The following is a 22,844-nucleotide window of genomic DNA, read 5'->3' on the forward strand; positions in this document are numbered from 1 at the left end:
AGAGATGTTCTCAGGTTTTTTTCACTCTCTATCAAAACCATGGAAGATGATGCTTCGCCACCACGTTATTTTTAAAAACACTGTGCTGATGGACATTAAAACATCTGCCCCGGATATGGAAAACCTGGATTAAACTTCCAGAAGGATTTACAGTCACATCTTCCACTTCCGTGACACAATACCAAGCGTCATGCTATTGTCTGGTTTTTTGAGGACACTGGCCCTCTTTCACTGTGGTAGAATAGAGTAATTCATGTAGCTTGCAGAGCAAGAACTGGACTCCCTGTCATTTGCTTAAGAAAGAAAAAACTTACCTAGGAGAAAGGCAAGTTTGAGCAACTGCCTTCAGTTACTCTGAAATATTTACATCTGAACAATACACTCTGAAATGTAAACACCTTCCCAGAGCTATCAATGGATAATACTGTGCTCACTTCTCAAGGGAGAACTGCACCAGGCTCTGGGGCCATGCATGATCCTGTGTGCAGCTGCCACTCTCAAGCTGCTGGTCCGTGTAAGGCAAAAGAAATCCGCAGAAGTAACACAAGTCCCAAATCCTTCCTTCCGCTTCACAAAGACTTATGTTACAGAACACACAAGGCCTAATGCCACTCTGCTTTTTCTTAAACCACCAGATTATGGCCAGGCCAGCTTTACACCTGCGCACTCTGTATTGAGCTTCTATTCCAATTACCATGGCTAAATCCACAAAGGAATTTAGGCTTCTCAATAATTAACACAATGGTTTTCTGCCAATTTTCTAAGCTGCCAATCTAGTAATGAAAAAATAAGGGACCTATATGAAAAACAGTCCTTAGCTTTACCAATTAAGTAATTGAATACTACTACTCATAGCATAGAAAGTAGGAAACAGCCAAGCTACTGCAACTGAAGCTTTCAGGCACTGAACCCTAGGGTGAACGCTTGTCACCTCAAATGAGTACAAAACGTCTCATTACAAGTCAAACAACAGTGTAGAGAATCATCTTTCCATCACTGTTCCTTTAGTCAGTTTATTCACTTCACTACAATGATCCAACAACTGAAAACACAACCTAAAGATACAAGATAACTCTTCAGCATTTTAGAATACAAGGTAATACCACCAGGGTCTAATTTTTCTGCTACCTCGTTCTTTTTTTCCCCTGCAAGTCTGATTTCAAAGGCAATATCTGGTTTTCAGAAACCCAACATTTGTCAATAGCAACATATGCTACTGACATAATAAAAACAGCTGAAGTCAGACAAGGCCCACAAAGATACAATTGCTTTGGCAAACTCTTTCTTTGCAGCTCACAGTTTCACATAATCATGACAATTATCAGTTCTTCAGGCTGCAAAGAAGGTAGCTATTTCAAGAGCTCAGGTACATGATACCAGCACACTCAACCTACTTGCAGCTACACTGCCTCCACCTTCCTCCACCTTCATGTTGCTTATCAGCAAGAAAAGGTGCTGCCAAAATGCCTGAGCCTACCAAGCGTGCTCCTGCTCCCTACAAAAAAACCCCTTTCTACAGTATGAGGTAGCACGCTCAACAGGAAACTCATAAAACAGAAAACTGATCCCTTCCTGTTCAAATCCCTTTTTCCCTGAAGATCATCATTTCCCCAAAGATTTGACAAGTCCTCACACTAGAAGCTTGGAGGGAAAGGAGGACTTTGGTTTCCAGGAGGTTCTTCATCTCCCAAAGGTGAAGTTATAGCATGATATCAACACTCACCAGTGGGTACTCTATACCCCACTTAGTCCTAGCCCAATAGGAGAATGGCTCAGAAAATCAGTGCTGAGCTTGTGTTTGTTTTGTGTTCTTGTTAACAGAGGCACATTATAATGTAGTCATTTATCATGTACTGCTTCAGCTAAGTGAAAGTGAGAGCTCGTTCACAGTTTTTGTTTGCTATTTGTGTTCTTTACAGGACCGTTAATTGCAGAACAGGCTGTTAGTTTGAAACACTTGTTTGAGCTATATTCATGCTTTTCCTAGCTGAGGAAAGACAATTTGATGTTTGCTGTATTTCAGGCAATACAGGATGTTACAGTTGTGCTGCCAGTTAATTGCTCTGTGTTGAATTATGTGTAGGTCAGAACTAATTTTTCAGCTAACAGAACTTGACCCTTGTTTAGGTGGCAAGTAACAGAGACAAGAAGAGCAAAGTCACCAAGGGCAACATTATTTAAAGGATTTTTAGAAATTTCCTAATTCTTCTTCATCAGTACACCTTCACTGCTGATCAGTGAACATCAGTAATAAAAAATTCATAACTGCAGCCATGTTTTCCACCACAAACTTTCTCCCTGAATGGAAAAATTCTTCCACAAGGAAGACAAGTCTACAGACACAACTCTAAAACAAGACTTCTTTGCTATCTCTGTTTATGAGATGCAATGTATACTCCTTAGGAAAATCAGGCCATTAAAGAGACCTCAGTTCATGTAACAAAGGCCAGTGCCACCTAGAAAGGTGGCGAGAAAAGGTCCTTAAAAATATTCTTCAACAGCAACAAACTACAAGCTGGAACAGTATGACTATACATATTTTGCACATTGGGTAGAGGAAGGAACACCTGTGTCATACCATAAATCTATGGCAGTTGAAGTTGCACAAAAGAAGGCTTGAAGGGGAGTTCTTAAGATTCGTGAGAACTGGAAGTCAAAGGGAATATAATCTGAAGTAGATATCCTATTTTGTATCCATGAAGTTTTACATTTATTAGGTAGTTTCCTCTCATTGAAAAATAAACACATGGAAAGGCGGATTTCCCTTCCTAGAAATTGTTTACTTCCTCAGAACTTTAACATCCTCTGTTTTTCAAATTCATCTGCCTATTAGCAATAACAGCTCAAAAGACCCTTTTTTCCACTCAAGGCTATTTACTGTTCATCAGCTTGATGAAATGACTGTTTGAAACAGAAATGTTCAGTTCTAACCCTCAGACAATGATCACTACAAGCAAGAATAGAGTAATAACATTTGCACTTAAAAAACCTCAAGGACGAAGTCAGTGACTTGTGGCATCCTGTGCTTCTAAAGTGCCTTGAAAGCTTCACATATATGGAAAAACAAAATTGAGAAGTTGAAAGGTAAATTTTCTCTACAAAATTTATACAGAATAGCTAAATCACAGAGTTTTCTATCTTACTTCCCAAAAGAGAGGGTAGAGATAAGAAAGTTGTCAAATTACAGCCTTGTACAAAAAGACATCAAAAGTAGAGTAGACATATCTTAGCAGAAGTTTAATTATTACAAATGTAGTGTTCAAAACACATTAAACTGCATGTGACGTGTTTGCCCTTCTGGTTTGAACACATTGACTTAAAATTTAAGTTCCTGCACATTTGATTCCTACAGCACTTAACAAATTGCTATAAGGAGATCATTAGAAAAGCATTCTATGTTATTTTTTTGCCTTTACATTCTGACGAGCAGGGTGAAAAGAAATTACATGTGATTGACAGTTATCTGAAGACTAGAGTTTGAAACCAGAGTGCAACAACGGAGGGGGGAAATCACTAATAGTTTTACATAGTATCTGTACAGCTTTTGGTTATTTATAACAAAATCAGCTTACGATAGATGGGTGGCATGAACTAGAAACACGTGAGTTAAGATCAAAGTCTAAACTGTCTGTAAGTTGAGTAGTTTAAATCATTTTAATAGTACTTTTAAAAAGAGAAATAGCATTGAAATATAAAAAAACCAAACCTCTACGCTAACTTTTATGTGATCCACACAGAAAGAAGTCAACACACAATATTTTTTTATGATGCAGTATTATTGCTGCCTTTGAAATGACAACACAAAGACACTCTATTTCCTGATTCCTCCTCTTCATGAGGCTAACCTCGATTTCGATGGTGACATTTCAAACTCACAGGTGTGTCTGATACAGACAGCACAGAAAGTTTAACATGAAAAAACATCAAAACTGCACTGACCTTAATTTGCAAATCTGGTTAGCATTTGTAGGATCCCAAGTTGAAATGCACAGCATAATTTGAACATAACTTCTGATGTTCATCAAGCTTTAAGAGGCAGGACTATTTATCTAACAGAACATTCCCCAAATATGGTAAAATTTGTGTATATGAACATGTGAAACCATTTCCAGTATTAAATACACTGTAAATAAGGTTAGAAGGTTCATTCAAGACGGTGCCAACCTTTTCAGCCAAGATCGTACTAATGATAGTAAGACTGAAATGCCTGTGTAAGTAATAACAATCAGAAAATCATTGTATCAAGGGATGCAGATTCAAGTGCAACACTTTTTTCATCTTGTATCTATCTTTCCAGTAGTCTTCAAAAGAAATTTACAGGCACTTTGGGCTGAAACTAAAACTAGAATAGTGAAAAGCTGGATGCTAAGGCCCTTTCAGAGCCATTCTAAAAGCACACAAATTTACTGCAACTACACTTAATTAATTCAGGGAGGATTCCTACCATTGCATTCAAAGAGAGAAAACATCAATAAGAACTTTCAAAAATACTAAAGTCTATATTAATTTCATTTGTGTCATTTTGCTAAATTCCTCTCTGCCCTCTTCAAGCAAACATTTAAATAAATTCAAATTTCCTTGTTTAGTATATGTCTTTGTAAAGAATACTATATACACCCAGGTTCAAGGTAAGTCACAGACGAACAACTGCCTTGAAGTCATGCCCTTGCTTTTAAAAATGTTATTCAGATTGCATTCTTACAAGGCCAAACCTGAATCATCATTTCAGCACTTGCAGTGTAAGACACTAATTTCGGATTATGAGAAACAAGAAACAAGATTTCACAGTTTTGTAAAAGTAAGGGTAAAAATTCTACAATTGTACATTTTATCCACCAAAAAGGGTAGGGGCCTCAGAGTACAGTTCCAAACCTATCCCTAAAAAAGTTCATTTAAAAAATTATCTGCTTTTGGGCCAAGCAAAGCTAAAAATTGTTTTAGCTCTTTAAGAAAGTACTTAGTAAAAACTATCCACAGGTTAGCACTAGAGAAAGTAAGTCTAAAATTCAAAAGAAGTGGTTTCTTTTATGAAGATTTAAATTACATATATTGTTAGCTTGTTTTGACAAATTTAGGTATTGAATGTGAATTTTTCACAGCATTATCAGCAATTAGTTCAGAAAAAATCCCACACTTTTAATGACTATAAAGAGAAGCTATGGACTTTATCTTCCAATATGTTTCGGAAGAGAAGTCTAACTACAATATATACAATACTGAGGATGACAGTAGAATTACACAGATTTGACAGGACTAGACACAAGAAAGCTTGCAATATAATTATGCTTTCAAGCTATGTTTGAACTCAAGCCACCTCCAAGCTCCAGCTCAGCCCACAATTTTAAAACCAAGCAGTACACTGAGAAATGGACATTTTCCATAAAAAATTTACAGTCCTAATACACTTGTACCTAAAGCAAAATGCACGAAATATCCCACCAACATTCTAACAGATTTTGTCCCAGTTGAAACAATTTGGTACAAAACCAAGGGACAGAAATTAGAGCTCCCTAGCAGCTGATCTCATCTTCGGAACTGCTTTATTGCATTGCTGGTGCAGGACAGCTAGAGAGAAGCCCATTTCCATAATCAGCAGTCACATTGAAAACACAGACTTCAAATGCTTCATCTAAAGTGCTTATGAACAGACAGGACTCAACCATTTGGGTCTCCCAAGAATGAAATACAACACAAAGAATAAAACCACAGAAGGAGATAAATTTGTTTTCAAATCTGAAAATTTTAATTGGAATTACTATGTGTCCATATGAAGACTAAAAAACAATTTAAAAAATTAAATCTGTAGCTTGCCCTGGCACACTGTGTATAGGTTGGAATTTGACTAGAATGCAAACATGACCTTTTGGGGTTTTTTTTTTGAATAAAACCCCCAAAAAACCTCTTGAATACTTAAGTATGTGAATTCCTCAAGGAGCTGGCTCATGTTTCTTCACACCTGTTTCCCCTTCACTCTAAGCATGTTTGTAGCTTTTCCTGAGCTGACTGATTTCTCCACAGAACTTTGGAAGCCTGATTTATCTTTTTATTTTTTGGTCCCCCATGAGGAATGCTATTGTTTAGGCCTCTTGTCAACATACAATTTAACTACAGTATCTGAACCCACAGTTTTAAGTAACATGTTCTGATCTATGCAAAATGCACCCCATGAGACCAGTCTAATTTTTTTTTCTTTGAAGCCACTGTAGCTGTCCCTGCACCAGAATAGAGGGTCCATATAGATGGCTCGTTGTATTTTCACTGCAGCAATTACATCTATCTTTCTCCTTTTCCCTTTCAAGCAGTTTTGTAATACTCTTCCTGTCTCCTCTTGCAACTCCCAAAAGTCTCTTCACAGTATCTGCTCAAATTTTCCCACATACATTTCATCCATTCATAAGATAAGAAAGTAATCTTTCATCATAAGAACACTTCCCAAGTTCATCTTCAAAGCTACTACTTGCTTCTTCCTCAGACACCTTTTAAATTTTCATTTCTGCTACAGGAAATCAAGAAACCACTGTTATTGTAGTCAAACAGTGGTCAAAGCCACCTGTTAATAAACCTACTTTTCAGTTTACCTTTGCATCAGGCCTTTTCCATCTTTTATGTTCAGCACCTAATGCAAAGAGAACTTGACCCTGCTCTACTTTTTGTAGCTCTTTTAGTCATACTGACACGTTTATTTTCATTTGTGTTTTTTATCTAAGCAGTGACTGATTTTCAAGAATTATGTTTAAGGTAATTACACTAATAAATAGAACAAAAAACAAATTCACACCTGAATTAATTTAGCATACCATCTCTCTCCAATTATTATTGCCTTGCTCATAAGAGGAGTATTTCCTCAAGCTGGAAGGCATCCTCCTACTGGCTTTGTATGTGTTAATTACAACAGGTGCTGTCTTTCAAACAATTTTGGTAGAGTTTGCAGTCCTGACAGTTAAAAGTGTGTCCTGAATTTGGCCTTTGCTCAAGACCATAAATCAGTCATCTGCGAATCAAATGCCAATGGCAAAAGCATGTGAATGTGTAAATCTACAGCTATGCAAATAAGGAATTAAAAACCTCTCTCTTGTACTTGTTTAAAAGTAGAATGATAATCTGCAAGGCTCAGATTACATGATCCGTATCTGTAAAGTGACCCTTATAGAAGAGGTCTCTTAAAAGACTTGAATTTTCCTGATTATCTGCATGTATGTCAAAACAAAGCCTTTGGTTTGGTCTTTATTCTACTGTCAAACCTGTCAGCCTTTTGTTTTGCTCTCATACAGTAGCACTTCATTTGATTAGCCTCTTTTATATTTTACTTATTCAAAGTAAACCATTTGATTGCACCAGTCACACTGAAATAATTATTTCCTCCAGATTCCTAACAAATACAGATTTCTCCAAAAGAAAAACTGCAATTACCATGAATTTGATTATCTGGAGAATGTCACTGCTTAGAGTTCCCTGTTCATTAGAAATTCACTAGAAACTAAATTAAATTAAATTTGTGCTGGCAACTGCTGTCTTCTGTCAGAATCTGCTTATTAAAATGTGTAACTGCATGACTGGCTAGAAGGAGCAGTGTGATGTACCTGATCAATATACGAATTAAATGAAACATAACCAGTGTTTTGCACTGGCACCCCTCTGGGTTGCTACTGCTTGTTTTTCTTTAAAATCTTTACTATTAGTAGGAAGAAAGAAAATACACGGTTGATGCCTAAATCAGACAGTAACTGCTTAAGATTTTAACAAGTGCAAAGCGCAAAAGACACAAAAGTCAGTAGTGTAACCTTTATGTTCAAAAGGGAATTATTTATTGTATACTTCATCTAGGCCAATCACTACATCTTAGGATTTTCTCAAGAGCTGAAAAGTCTCAAATTCAAAACACATAGATGCTTCATGATGTTTACAAACAGCTGTTAAAATACCAAGCCAAGCTTGTGCCATCTAACCCATTAATCCACTCCTTATGCAGGTCCATTATGGCTGCTTCATTGGAGAGAGCAAAACACCCTGTGCTAGAGACTTACTAAATAACCTTTCTGAAATTCCTTTGTAATTCTCACCAATCAATAATTGCCTCATACCAATTATTTACTCTTCCTTATTTATCATAGTCCAAGGTAGTACAAAAGGTCTCATACCAACAGAATAGAGAATGTGAAGTTCTCAAATGAATACAAAACCCAATGTGAAACAGGCATTTAGTATCTTAAAATGCCATTTTGCACCTGCTTGATGACATGTTGAATTACATTTATGTTTACAGAAATGTTTTTATATGTTTATTTATATTTAAAAAATGAAGAGTTTTTTATCATCATGTCTAATTTTTTATTATTAAGAAAAAATGAACATTAAAAGAAAAACAGCAGTAAAAGCATCCAATTTATCTACCCCATGCTTTGTTCTATTGCCTGAATCACTGCTTTTCACTGTAGTCACTTCAAATAGTGAAAATACTGTTCATATGCACACAGACCCTCTGAAGCAACATGTAATTTTCAGTTTATGCATTTTTCAGACATCAGAATTGATCCAGATAACTGAATCTTGGACAGCCTTCCCCACACCACCATTTGCTAAAACTAAACTTTGACAAAGTATTAGTATTAGCAAGTTAATCCCAGTGAGAGAGACGTGGTTTTATGAAACGTGATAGCACTCAAGGTACACTACGGTGATGAAGCTTTACATTCAGGCTATGGTTAATTAGGAGTCCTCAGACAACATGGCATCATGCTGACAAGAACACTCTACGGCTGCCCTGCTCTTGACATAGTCCCTACCCCTTCTAATCACAGGCTACACCATCCAACCCTAAGCCTCTTAGGAAGGGTTACAGTCACCTTTCAGCCTTGCTGCAGTTCAACTGGGATTTCACCTATTGGTGCTGCTCAGAAAAAAAAAAACCCAAACCACAAAAACAACAGTACATTAAGGAACCAGACAGGTTGATTTTAAACTGTTTGAAAAAACACAAAGACCCTTCCACCTATTTTGACCTTCAGTCACAACTACTGATTTCTGATTATCATAACTGATGATCCTACAACCAAATGCAACCCTTAGAAAGCAATGAATTTTACTGTTTTTATAAACTTCAATGAATCTGACTTTCAGCTGTGAGAACTGCAGTTACTGATTCCATTTCCATTTGGTTTCATCATGCATCCCTGCATATTCTTTTGGGTCCTGAAGAAGCAAACAGATAAAGCCGCTATGCTTGTGGACAAATTTAGTTGATCAGCCACTGCTGCTGAACTAAGGATAGCTTTAGGTATCCATCAAACAATTCAGTTGTACACAGCTTTAATACTTGTACATAAAATGCAAGACAAGTACCCTTAAAATAAGTAAAGCTCTCACTATTCTATCTCTCAGCATTATTTAACAGCTATTTTAGGAAAAGGCTAATGAAAATGTTTAGTGCATAGCTTGAGCATAGTAATGATTGAGAAGAAGAATGTTTGCTTTTCCTGTAACTGTGTTTTTCCCACTATTCTTTGAAACTCAGGACGTTCAGCATCACCTCTTCAAAACTGCACTATGTTACTCAGGTTACTTAAGAACACAGAACTACATCTGTGCTATTCAACCCCCTCATGGTGGTTGGTGAGGTTTTTAAGGGTGGATGAATCAGAACACTATCTGTATTCAGTACAGAAAGACCAAAAAAATCAATCTATTTAGGGAAAGAAGTTAGAAATAACAGAAGAAAAGGGTCCGCCTTTGGAATTTCCTACTTTACAGCAGCTGTAAAGTATGATGTATCACCGTTTTGGAGCACTATATCTGAACAGAAAAATACATTACATGCTTCAAAAACACTGAAAGCAGGAGTAGACCTAAAATGTGGTCATCCAGCACGCCTGTACTCAAAGATACATGCTGCCCTCTTATGTACTTACTTCTCTCCCTTTTACCTCCCATACATGAAATTTTCCATTACATCACTGCCTTTGAAAGTCTTTTTAGCTTTTGTTTTAGCTTTTAAATGTTAAGAAGCTTCATAATTTCAGAAGGGTCAGCTTTTGTCAAAACACTTCCATGAAAAGACACCAGACTATTTGAATAAAAATGAACACAGAGCATCTGTGGCACAGTCTTCTCTTAAATAGGAAGCTGCACATTACATACAACAGTGAAGAAAGGAAGTTCAGACTGGCAGCACTAACATGCTTAATCCAATAGGAAATAATAACATGAGAAAGGACTGGTATCAGAGCAGTAGGACAATAACAAAGTACACATCTGTACATTTCTAGTTTACAAACAAGCAGAAATTGACAATTTTTATTTCTATTTTTGTGCAGACAGTCTCACTGGAGCAGAAATACTGTTGCAAGGTCACATCTAATGGAGGTTGTGCACTCCAGACACAACCCCATAATCCATGTGTTACATTCAATACCTGATCCTTCGGGTACAGAAGTGACATTCAGCCATTCCACAGTGTAACATCATACAACATACCCTAACTCGATACCTGAGTGTCTGCCCTGGGCACATCCCATCTGCATTGCTGCTCACAGGGTGGTCATGCATGTAACTACACCGAGAAGAGTCCATAGGCTGAGGGTAGGTAACACATTTCCACACCAGCTCTTATAAGGTTACCATGCTCCACACAGCCCATGATTGGTTGATGCTTATCACTGTTTGCTCAAACCTGATTATTTTAAACAAACAGCACACCAAATAAGCTGCTACATGACTTGATTTTACCTCCTCCGGACATCCTGGTCTCTTATTTCTATTACTATTTGCACCTGCTACTAATGAAACTGCATTTTAGGATTCACCTGCCTGCTTTTGCTTTGTTGGTATTCTGTTTAAGAGCTACACATGGACCCAGAGTCACCTTCTAAGGTCATCTGTCTAAAAAAATGTTTGAAGCGACTGTAATGTTAAAGCATGACAGCTGATATTATTTACATCTCTGCTGAGCAAGAGAGAGCCTGACTTTGGATAACCTACAGGCTTTCAAATAATGCATAATCACCTCTTGATAAAAACCATGGTTCCACTGAAACCTGTAAAACTTCTAGACTTCAACTAGAACTTGACACTACCATTTTTAATACAAAACTTTCCAATTTGTCCTATGTCATATTATTTACAAGGTCTCCTTGTAAACCTTCTGTTTAAAAGTACACTTCAATTCACCATGAGATGAAAAATGTCCCTCTCCATGCATGCCCATTTGATTTCTACACCAGTGACCCAATTCTAGGCCTTTAAAACTTACATCATGTGGAATTAGTTCACACTGGATACGCTCGTTACTTGGTGGCTGTTTCTTACTTCTAACTCATTTAAATTCTTCCTCCGCATCAGATTCTATTGCAGCACCTCCATGACCATTACTGACAGTCACCGATTTGATTTACAAATAGCTCTGATGGGATCAAATGTTGCCAAAGAGACAGTAAGGATGCAGAGGGAAGCTGGGAATCGATATGAGAAAAATAACAAAAGGAGAAAAGTGGAATGGAAACAGCACAGAATATTGGTTTAAATAATACTGACTAATAAGATGCACCTAATGGGTGCACACTGTTTAGTGATTAGTCATTGCTAGTCTTCACTTGTTTTCCTCACACCATAAATTCTTCATAGTGAGAAGAATCCACAGTGAGAATCAACCCACCTTGAACTGCCAGATCCTTCACATTTTGTATACTGCTATATCCATGTTTCTCACTGCTGTAACAAAAGCTCCCTCTTTGTTAAAGACTTATCAACATCTTAAAGTAAATAGTAGCTCTGCTTGTTTATAATTTTCATAATTACAGACTCAATTATAAATATTCATGCAGTACCACACTATCAAGGCACATTCCACTTTCTAGATTACAGATGAAGGCAGTTATCGAAACCACTTACTGTGTGACCCCTACACAGAGGCACAGAGAAAGAAGTTGTTGTGTGCATTCACCACAAAACAAAATCCTGAAATGGTTCAAGTAAGATGGAGCTTTTCTAATGGGATGAACACATAGTAGCAATTCAATTATGTACTGCTGCTTCCAAATTCAATGTCTCATTTGGGGGATAGTTGCTGAACATGCTTGTTCAAATGCCTTTGCAGGATATATACAGAAACAACACATTGGAATTTGGCTCCTAGTTACAGAGTGCTGGTTACTAATTTAACTATAAAGATACCAGACCTCAAATTCTTGATTTCATGCCCACTCAACTGTCCAAACAAATGGCTCATCTCAGTGGGATTTAAATCCACATAATTATTAAAGAAGACCTAAGATCAAAATATCATCTCATTTTCTATAGATGCAAACTGAATCGGAATATTTGGATCAATTGTCAGAATAATTTAATGCATTGCATTATAATCTAATTCAGAAATTGTATTAATGCATAAGAATACAGTTGGTAGTTTGGAAAATGCTACTTTTAATAGAAACTATATCTGTCCTGAGGGATTGAGGTTTTATTGACCTAGGTTTAACTACAGCAGATGTGTTGTGATTAATAACTATTCAGAACAATTCATTTTGCATTGAAAATCTACAGCATTAACACATACTCCCTATTAGAATACCTCTCCCATTCCAATTAGTTCCTTATATATGTCTAAGTGTTTTTATTGTCTCTACCTTCAGTAGATTATCTCAGAATCACTGGGATTGTTCAATAAAAGTTTAACCGTCTTGTGCTATTAATGTGCTGGTGCTCCATGTGGAGTGTTCGTTTCCTTCCTTTTATTGAACACCAAACGGAGGGACACAATGGGCGTGTTGTGCTCTGTCTAGCACGGAACGTGCGATATCTTTAAAAAGGAGGTGTGAGCTGGCTTTAATACCACTACTCTTAACAGCACAAGTACCACAAACTAATCAACCACAGCACTGGGGCATGCAGTCCATTGAAAGCTAGTGAAAAAGCTGCTTTTTATTATGACCTACATACTGCACAGCAGCAGTTGGACAATATAAATCTAACACTGAGACTGAACACAATGCATGGAATCCACTAGTGATGAACTCAGTGATGTAAGGCTTTTCAAACATGCTCGTGAGTTCTGTAATATTTTATTTCACCCACGCTATCCTGAGAATAAAAAACACAATGACAACCCAAACAAAAAAATAATCCTAGCCTTTTAGCAGAATTATCTACTAAAAAATTTATCATCTGTTGGAAGCATCCTTCTGAATCAGCAACCATATGGAACACCACGTCGAAATGTTTAAGGACAATGCAGTCAGATCAGTCAATTCAGCAAGCACCCTAAACCAGCCATCGACCAAAGCCAACCTTCCAAGGCACAGATACCAAGAGAAGCTTGTTTCTCGCACGAAGTTGTGCTCAGCTGTGCCACAGACCCGCGCCAGCCCGTGCCCAGGTACCTCTCTCGCAGCAGCCGAGACGCACAGCGGCTCCCTTTTGCGGCGGAGCCCGGCGGCAGCAGCTCGCCCGCCGGGCCGGCGGGAGCAGCCCGGGAGCTGCAGCGGCGCCGGGCCGAGCCGCACACCTGCTCCTGGCAGCGCCCGCGCCTCGCAGCGCCCGCGCCCCGGCGCCAGCCGCGCTCCGAGCGCCAGCAGCAGGGGCGGCTCCCTTCCCCTGGATCCTGCCCCTGGATCCCCGGCTCCGCTCCGAGCGGCGGCTAGCGAGATGCCGAGACAGCACTGCGGAGGAACCCTGCCTTCACACGACAAACCCCCGCTCCGCTGCCTGACAGCAGATATGCAGCATTATCGCCCCGCATTCCACCTCCCCCGATCAGCGGCGGGAGCGGCAGCCGCCAGCCTGTCAAAATGGCAGCCCGCGAGCCCGCTCTGCCGCCGGAATTACTCACTAATATGCCCGTTTCTTCTGCGTCCCCCGACGGGATTTTTGTTTATTCCCCGGTACAGCACAGCATAATATGTCACATTGTTTTCCATAAGCAAAATGGCTGGTCCCCTCGGCACCGCCGCAGAGCGCTCATTGGGCTCCCCCGGCTTGCCGGAGCCATGGCAACAGCCAACAGCGGCCCGGCCCGGCCCGGCCCGCCCCGGCGGCTCCGGCACCGCGCCCGCGGAGCGCCCGCCGCGCCCGCGCTCCCCGAGCCCCCCGCACGGAGCGGGGATGAGGCAGCGCTGAGAGCGACCCGGGCCCGGGGGCTGCAAATTACCGTGTGAACGCGGTCAGGGAAGCGCCTCTGATGCGCCAAACTGAAGCGCCAAAATTGACGGGGCACTGTGTAAGCACTCGGGGTAAATAATCGTCCTTACCTAGGAAATAACCATTAGGGATAACCATTGTACAATAGTCAGCCAGTTTTCCAACAATAAAGCCTAAGTCCCCACTCATTCACAATAAGCTAACCCCTGACATTATCACAATTCCTAGTGTTCATAAACACATTGATTGATCTTAAATGTTGCTGCTTGTTAGATGACTTTCAAAGCTTGTACATTGCAATCACCATGTAAACCAATTTTATCCTATTTAGAATAACACTTCCTTCCTTTCAGTTAGAAGTAGGAAGAAAAGGAGACATTTGTGAGCAATTTAAAACTGCTTATAAAAATTTCCACTCTTCAAGACCTGTCATTAACTCATATCTCAGCTGCCTAAGGAGTCGGGAATAAAAGCTAGAGAGCACAAGCAGCAGCCATCAACCTGAAGTTCTCAAAAAGTCATTTAGAAGCATTAAATGTATCTAAGCAAGCATACTGCATTTCATACACCAGAGTTCTGAGTATTGGTCAGAACTTCCCAGTTGTTAGCAGGGATTGATGTACTACATACATGAAATAATTGCATTTCCTTGTTCAGTTATACTTTCCTAGAGCTACAGCAGACTTTTCGCGTCTGAGTACAATTTGTAGACAAAGCTCTGCTGCTCCACCACTCCAAGTGAATTTGCTGCTGTCAGGATCTAAGGGCAGTGGTGTCACTGTGGAGTCCTGGGCAGAGAACTAAGGTCCACTTGGGTGGATTTTACTCATTTCTTCCCTCAGCATCTTTACCCTCTTTTCCTTGTCTAAGTGCTAGTTTCTCTGAAAGTGAGTATTGAGCTCTATGAAAGTGACCCGGGAGGGGCTCACAAGGAGACAAGTAGGTAAATTCTGTTTAGATTTCTGAGGTGTTGGAGCTGAAACATTCCAGTATATTTAAATAGGTGCTTCAACAGTAATGCTAGTTTAGTCTTCTTTCTTTTTCTCTTAGCCTTCTTAAAAAGGGTTGTGGATGTTCACATCTCTCAAACTAGAGCTGGGGCTGAGTCTGTGCTAGCATCAGGTGAAAGTGCTCCTAGCTCCTGTGACTCAAACAGATTCTTTTGCTGCCATGACTACTGTTCAACAGTACTTTATGATCAAAAAGGGATGTCTGCTGATTTGGCAACCCAATTCTGAAGCTTTTGCCTGGAAAACATTAAACTACTGAAGTAATTATTTACATACTAAGAATTAAAACAAAACCAGCCTGCATTACAAGAATACCATTTCACCATGATTGGTTCACTAACTTTTTTTTGTTAATAAGCAACATGAAACAGACTGCACATCCAGTCTCTTTTTTTTTTAATGCATTGATACAGTCACTAACTTAAAAAAAAAAAAACAACAACTCTAAAAATGCTTTTCAGTAAGGGAAGACACAAACAGGTTTTCTATCACTTTATTGCACTAAGTGTGGTTACTATCACAATACTGTCCACAGGCAGGCTAAAATAGATTTTGGAAACATAGAGGCCGTGAGTTTTTAAACAATATGTTACAGCTTGGAAAGGTTTCAGGATATTTGTCCACATCTCCATATCTATACATGTGCAGGCACCTGAAAGTACAGTGAAAGTATACTCATAAAAATGTTTTAATTTTTTTTTTAATAAAAGCCTGTTTTAAGATTACAAGTTCATAATTCAATATTTAGGGATCTAGAACTCTGTCTGTAATGCAGGTACACTTCTATCCAGAAAAGGGTGATGGAGCTTTTCCTGCAGTATCTCATAGGAATTAACAATATACACATACATGCAACCTTTCTTCTCTGCGGTTTCATAAGTGATTAGGCAGAAATTAAAAGAGGCTTAACCCAAGTGCAGATTATGGCTCCAATTCAGCAAACAGTTAAAGCACAAATTGTGAGAAGCTAACCTGAGTTTACCTAAAAGCTCCACAGAAGTCCTAGAAACAGTTTCTGATGCATGCTCTGCACAGTCATAAAATTTCTCCTGGCAAAACTCACTAAAATCATAACATCAAAGGATTTGAACTGAACCCACAGTGAAGCTGTGAGACTGAATGGTCTCTGGTAGTCCCCCAAGACTCAGTTACACTGGCATGTCTGTGTTTCTAGGAAAGCTCCAGAACCAGGCAGCTGAAATAGTGGCTTCTAGCATGCTCCCCTTACATAAAAATTTAAGTGCAAGGCATAGAGTCATACTGACCCTACAGTGAGTATTTAAGTACTTAAAGATAACCACTAGCCTGCTGTGTTAGAACAGAGCCGAAAATAGAGCACATCATTTGGTATCTTTGCTCAAATCCTACTCCCACGTTAATTCAAATGAGCTTCGTGATCCCACTTGTAGTACCTGGAGGACAGATGCTCATACCAGAACGATCAGAGCTGAAAGAAAACTAGTATTCACCAATTCTTCACCAGAACATTGCTAACCATCTTCAGTTTTGAGACAGGAATAACAAGCATTGTTCTCAGCCTTATCTGCAATACTTGTATCGGCATATCGTTCACCACTGTAGTTCAGCCTGTCCTGCTATTTTCCTTCACAAAGTGGTTTCCAGCTGTCTCAAACCAGCTCCATAAAACATATACCTCCATTAAGGCAACATTTAATTCTTAAATCAACCCAAGAACTGTGATTTGCATACAATTAATTAAAATTCTTTGTTTATGAATAATTAATTTGCATTCTAACTCTGTTTTAAAAGCATGAACTATAATAAATATTAAAAAGCATTGTCACTCTTGGACAGGAAATGTCAAAAGAACAGATCCTAAGTTAAGAAGCGATTACTGTATTAAAATCAGCATTATATTTATTGCATTGTATTTCAATTATTCCTACATACATTAACTATCCAAGTAGGAAAACACCTAGTGTTCAGCGAGCCTGAATATCATTAACAATTACAGATCTTTCTGACCCTCATTCAATTTCTGTAATCACTTGATGATATATTGAAATGAAAAAGATTTATGAAGGCAAATTGGACTGTTCTAATAATAAAGAAATCATCATCTATCAAAGGTCTCAAATTTAAAAAGACTAATTTTTTTTATATTGTTTGGTCAACTTGCTTAAATGCAAAGCAGTAGATAAACACAATGAATACTTGTAGGTGGGTATGCTGAAGTACAGACTAGTTAACATTGTTTTTCCAAGGTTCCAGGTGATGAGAAGCCTATGAAAAAAGCTCCGATATCCAATTCCCAGGACATTACTATAATTAACTGCCCGAGACACAACCTGTAGAAGAGTGAACCGGAATTCAGACAGAAAGAGTTACTTTTGTCCAGGGTCAAACTTGTTTGTAGCTCCTCCAGCTACTGAACACTGAGGGCAACTCTAGCTATTGGCTTTGTATTTTCAGGTTCTCACCAATAACAACTCTGACCAATTTTCTGTACTGTGAATTCAATCAGATACTTGGCAAAGATGCTGTCAGAGAATTCTATCTAGATTGAATAGAGCAATGAGTTGATTTAAGTATTTAAAGTGTGTCATGCATTTAAATAAAACAATCACAAGAGCATTGCAGGAACAATTTCTTGAGCGTATTTGGGAAATTCTTATCACAGGAAGTATATTGTTTTATTCACAGTTGCCCTTTGAGACACATTCTTTATTATATGTAGTACAGCCATAACATAGGAGAGAAGAGAGAAGTAACTGATTTTCTTTAAAACAAATATTTAAAAACTTTAAAGGGAAACCCTGAAGCCCTTTTGTAATTAATTAGAGATGAAAGAGTCTTAACCTAATAAGACTAGATCCCTCATGTTTTACACCAGGGTTAAAGATGCTGCTGAATTCCTGGAGCAATTTCCACACTATTTCCTATCCCACATTTAGTGTTTTACTTTCTGATATAATTTAGTAAAAAGGCAACAGTGGAGGTATAACTGCCTAATTTAAAATACAAAATATAAAATTAAATTAAGCTGCTTTTTAGCTGTTTGGACATACAGTTTTGGATTAATTTCTGCTGCATTTTAAGTAAGATGAAATAGAATCTGAAATAGACTCATTATTTTTCTTTTGAAAATTCTCTATGAAATTGGATTATTTAACATATTATATAAGTTAAAAAGTTATACGTATACATATATATATACCATAACACATATGCAACTTTTTTTTCACTTATCCCGAGAAAACATCTCAAGTTTTATGATGTATTGAGTAGATTTTAAATCAGGAGAATTATAGTATGGATAAATGTTCCATTTTCAGATTTTTAGGATGGTATTTGAGAGAAGAAATGTGACCTTGAGCTCAAAAAGACATAATATTCAAGGTTCTCCCAAAAATGAATGCTTAAATGTGCAGTTTTAAGAAAAAATAACAAACCTTCAAAAACAAGACTAACGCACAGAAAGGAAATGTCTTAAAGTTATCCTCAGAATTTTGGAAATACCACCAAGAGGTCCTCTGTGACCTAAAGCAAAACAAAAAAAGAGAAACTGCTACTGAAATGCACTGTGCTTTCAGAGAATGCCAAGGATATTGCCAAGACAATTAATAGATTATCTTGTCAATTTGTACTTGAAAGTTTTCCAGTCCTGATTGTGTCATGTACTGACTGTTCTATTAAAAACTACATTAATTCATAGCCCTAAGCAAGAGTTCAGATTAAGTTTTGAAGAACACCCCAGGCCACCTAGTTTCCAGAACCCAAAAAAACCAAGTTTCGTCTCCATTATAAACTGGAGATCCCTACAAGCCTGAGTTCCTGTGAACATCAAATACCAGTCTCAGCAGCAATGCTCTGTCAAAATGCTCAGAGGCCTGAATTGCTGACAGTGCTAGAAATTTTTTGCTTCCCAATTTATTGGAAAACCAAACTTGGCAGTATATATTATGAAGTCTTATTGAATTTTCTACACTTGTGTATAAAAGTATAAATTTGAGATTGATAGCTACATAATGAAAAGGAGCTGTTTTCCCATCTCTTCTATGAGAGTAGGGCAAAGAGATTTCTTAAGTGAAAATTTTATTAACTTCTCAATAACAGGTTCCTCACACATTGCAATTTATAGAGGAAGCAAATAAAATATCCAGGACAAAGGTTATTGCCCCTGCTTAGACACCAACAGCCAACTCCTCTATGCTGCAAATTTGTGAGTATTTCTCAAACATCACTTTTAGATATTTAGAAAGATAAGCTTTCAGTCTCCAAGTCTCCTCTTTCCTCCGTTTATAATACATAAATCTGAAACTTTTACCTACTCCTCTATTGTGATCCTTCACCACCTTCTCCTTACCTAAAACCGAAAGCCACATCCTTGGACTATTGCCACTGTCCTGCTGAACTGCACCTTCTCCACTGGCATCACTTCCTCTTTCTTAAATCACTGCTTCAGCTTTGTAGCTCCTTGAGAGCAGCTGCTGGAAAGCCTCAGGCCCTTGTATTCCCAATTTGCTGTCCCTTCATTTCAAAAGCTTGCTTCACACCACTTTGTCTCCCACCCCTTATTATAACTACTTTAATGGACTGCTATTTCATGCTCTAGTAATTAGGATATGTATTCCTCTTCTCCATTTTGAGAAACAATTCTTAACATCTAATCACTACATTTATACAATATCAGTTGTGAGAAATCGAAAAAAAATGGCAGGAAGAAGAGTTTGTTGGTGGGAAGATGGGGCAGGAACGTTGATTTTCACATGCTGCTCACAGTTCTTGCAAATACCTTGCAAGAGAGTTTTACAACTGACCTAGACCTCCTCTTGAATCCTACCTCAGGCCTGCTTGGCACAAAGACCCAAACCAACAAGAATCAATTCAAACTGTTCTATTTCTGTACAACTTGAACTGTCTAGAAATAGCTGAGTCATTGCTAATAATTAGGATGGGGGTTGTTGGTCTTTTTTTAAAAAAAGATTTGTTTGTCCCTGTCTATATTCCTTTTTCCCTATAGCCTCAATCCCTTTCAGCCACCTGTATTTTGTTGTGTTTTTCTACCCCTTGCACTACTACCCAGAAAATAGTAAGTATGCTTTTTAATTTACTTCTGACCAATCTAATTTTGTTCAATCTGGCACAGGAAAAACAAAGAAGAAATTAAGTAAAAATCAACCCCAAATTATCACTTTCCAGCTCTCCCACCCATTACTTTCAACATTGCACACTGCTGAGAATCAGCTTACTAAAAATAGAGAACACTTCTCTAGACATGACCATACTTGTGGCTCTCATCTCAAAAGAGTTGTTCTTGCCTGATTAGATTGGCGTATTAAGTGATAGAGACCATGTTGGGCTAGTCCTATCTGTCTCTGACTCTCCTCAGAGCTAACCAGAGAACATTTAAAGATCTGGCCTTCATTACAGTTAGAATCCACACACCTTGAATGCAGCATTTTCTTATTTTCACTATCCCCTGGGAAAAATTACTGTTTAAAACCTAAGCTCAAAAGTATCTGAAAGAAATGCCAGTAGCTATGGTATTTCAGATCATCATTTGTGAGAAGCAATAAGATTCGGGAAGAGCAGATGAATGGGAACATCAGCAGCAAATAAGTATGATAAAGGTAGCAAACCAACATATTTTTCCAAGTTCTTTGAAGCCAGGAAGTTTTAAATAAACTTGGAAGGTGGACTTAATTTTTATCAATTCAGAGAACTTGGCAGCATCTCTCTATGCCAGATGAGGTCACAAATCAATCTCAAAACACTTCTGACAAAGTATAAATACCATAGCAGGGTATGTCTAAGTCACACTAACATGTCTGGCTGGCGTAACTACAATAGCAGAGTTGATAAGGTACTAACCAGCTTATCCACAGCATTCTTTTCATGAAGAGGTCATTTCTTCTTTTGTGCTAGGAAGTGAAACAATGCCAAAGCATTCCAGAATTGCTTAAACAAACAGCAGCATCTACCTCCACTTAGAGGTTAACTGTTTGTACTTTTTTGGTAGCTTATTTTCTCTAGAGTATAACATAACACATTAGGAACTTTAGCAGACCACCTGCCAGATATATCCTTTATTCTAGGAAGTGAATCAACTTTTTTTTTGTTACAGTATTTCTGGATTACAATTGTCTTCTAGTTTAAGCCATGGTTTGGCTTCTTAAACTTAATTTAACATTCACTTCCTTTTGGCCTGAAGTGACTTTCAACTCTGTCTTAAGTTTTGGTCTTGAATAGTGTTCAAGCAATAGGTATAAACTTATGAAGCATGATTATTTTTAAAAGTCTGCTGCCAGTTTTCTGTCAGGTACCTCACTTACATTAAGAGTTTATCATAGAAACTTCATCTAGAGTTCACGCTAGAGAGGGGAAAAGGCGAAATATTCAAATAGGAATGTGATCCTTCTCCTGTGTCCGGTGCTGGTGAGGCCACCCCTGCAGAGCTGCAGTACTGTGTCCAGTTCTGGGCTTCCCTGTACAAGGAGCCAGTGACACTCTAGAGACTCCAGCAAAGGGCCATACCATGGACTCAGAGAGCCATCCCTCCTAGGAGGAACAGCTGAGAGACTGTTTAGCCCAGTGACAGCTGGGAGAGGGTTGGTGGGGGGCCGGGGCCAGAATCTCATCTATCTGCACACACCTGAAGGGAGGGTGTGCACACTGACTGCAGGTTGCATGCAGTGGTATCCAGGATCAGAGACAACGAGCACAAACCGAAACACAGAAAAGTCTGTCTGAACATCAGAAAACACTTTTTTAATGTGAGGGTGACTGAGCACTGCCACAAGTTGCCCAGTGGGTGTTGTGTCTCTGTTACACAAGATCCTCGAAAGCCTTCTGGATATCATCCTGGACAATTGGCTCTAAGTGGTCTTGCTAAAGCGGGGGGGTTGGGCCAGACAATCTCCAGAGGTCCCTTCCAACCTCAACCATTCTGTGATACAAGAGAAAACAATTGACCAAGTTTTTGTTTTTCAATTACTATAGGTATTTATTACTCTCTGGCACAAAAAATTAGATCTTTGATTTCTCTGAATAGAATCAGACTAATATCAGCAGAAACACAAAAAGTAGTATCAGAATCTCTGATATAGGAATGGTTGGATACTACAGACTCCTAGAATTTAAGTTTAAAAGCAGCAGTGGAGAGTTTGCTTGGCACCACTTTCTGAAATAAGCTGTAGATGTGGGAGCAACAGAACCACTGTATATAAACAAGAGGAAAGAAAACAAGACTACTCAAATGTACTCAAGATTTAGAAGCTCACAACACTGATGTTGTTTCCATAGTAACTAGTATACTTGAAAGCAGGGGAAAAACAGGGTGAGGATTTTAAAGGACAGCACCACTTACAGATTAAAAGCAGATACTGCCCACCCACTGATGATCTGAGGTTTGGACTGATGAATTTATACAGTTATAACAAAAAGTATCACTTGTTAAGGGAGTCAAGATCCAATGAAACTACCCTACTAATAAAATAAGTGTGAAAGAGTAAAAACAGCACAGTGAAACACCCCTAGTACTTGACAGCCTGTCTTCCAACTCTTTAGCAGGCTAAATCCAAGATGAACGCTACACTACCAGTTAACGCAGTTGTGCCTTGGGCACTCACCACTCACTGTGAAAGGTGGTGTCCAATGTTATTTCCCTCCTTGGTCAGAATAAATGACCTATGTGACTCCAAGGAAAGACAGGATAAAGTAGATAAGAAGGAGCATGCATTGCAC

General features: G+C 38.6%; 1 protein-coding gene across 37 annotated transcripts in view; it reads right to left on the reverse strand.

The window, feature by feature from the left end:
- The window catches only part of SORBS2 (sorbin and SH3 domain containing 2), a 198,610-nt gene that overhangs the window by 132,610 nt on the left and 43,156 nt on the right, over window positions 1-22,844 (reverse strand). For 6 of the 37 annotated variants that reach the window (XM_039550410.1, XM_039550407.1, XM_039550409.1 and 3 more), the window contains exon 1: window positions 13,820-13,966. The exons of 1 other annotated variant lie outside the window; for it this stretch is intronic. The gene's annotated coding sequence lies outside the window, so the exon portion shown is untranslated. Of the gene's footprint in view, window positions 1-13,370; window positions 13,490-13,819; window positions 13,975-22,844 lie in introns of those variants that run through there. 30 more of the 37 variants (XM_039550414.1, XM_039550415.1, XM_039550412.1 and 27 more) reach the window with 19 other exon arrangements.

This window comes from Corvus cornix, chromosome 4, assembly GCF_000738735.6.
Source record: "Corvus cornix cornix isolate S_Up_H32 chromosome 4, ASM73873v5, whole genome shotgun sequence".
Taxonomy (NCBI): Eukaryota; Metazoa; Chordata; class Aves; order Passeriformes; family Corvidae; genus Corvus; species Corvus cornix.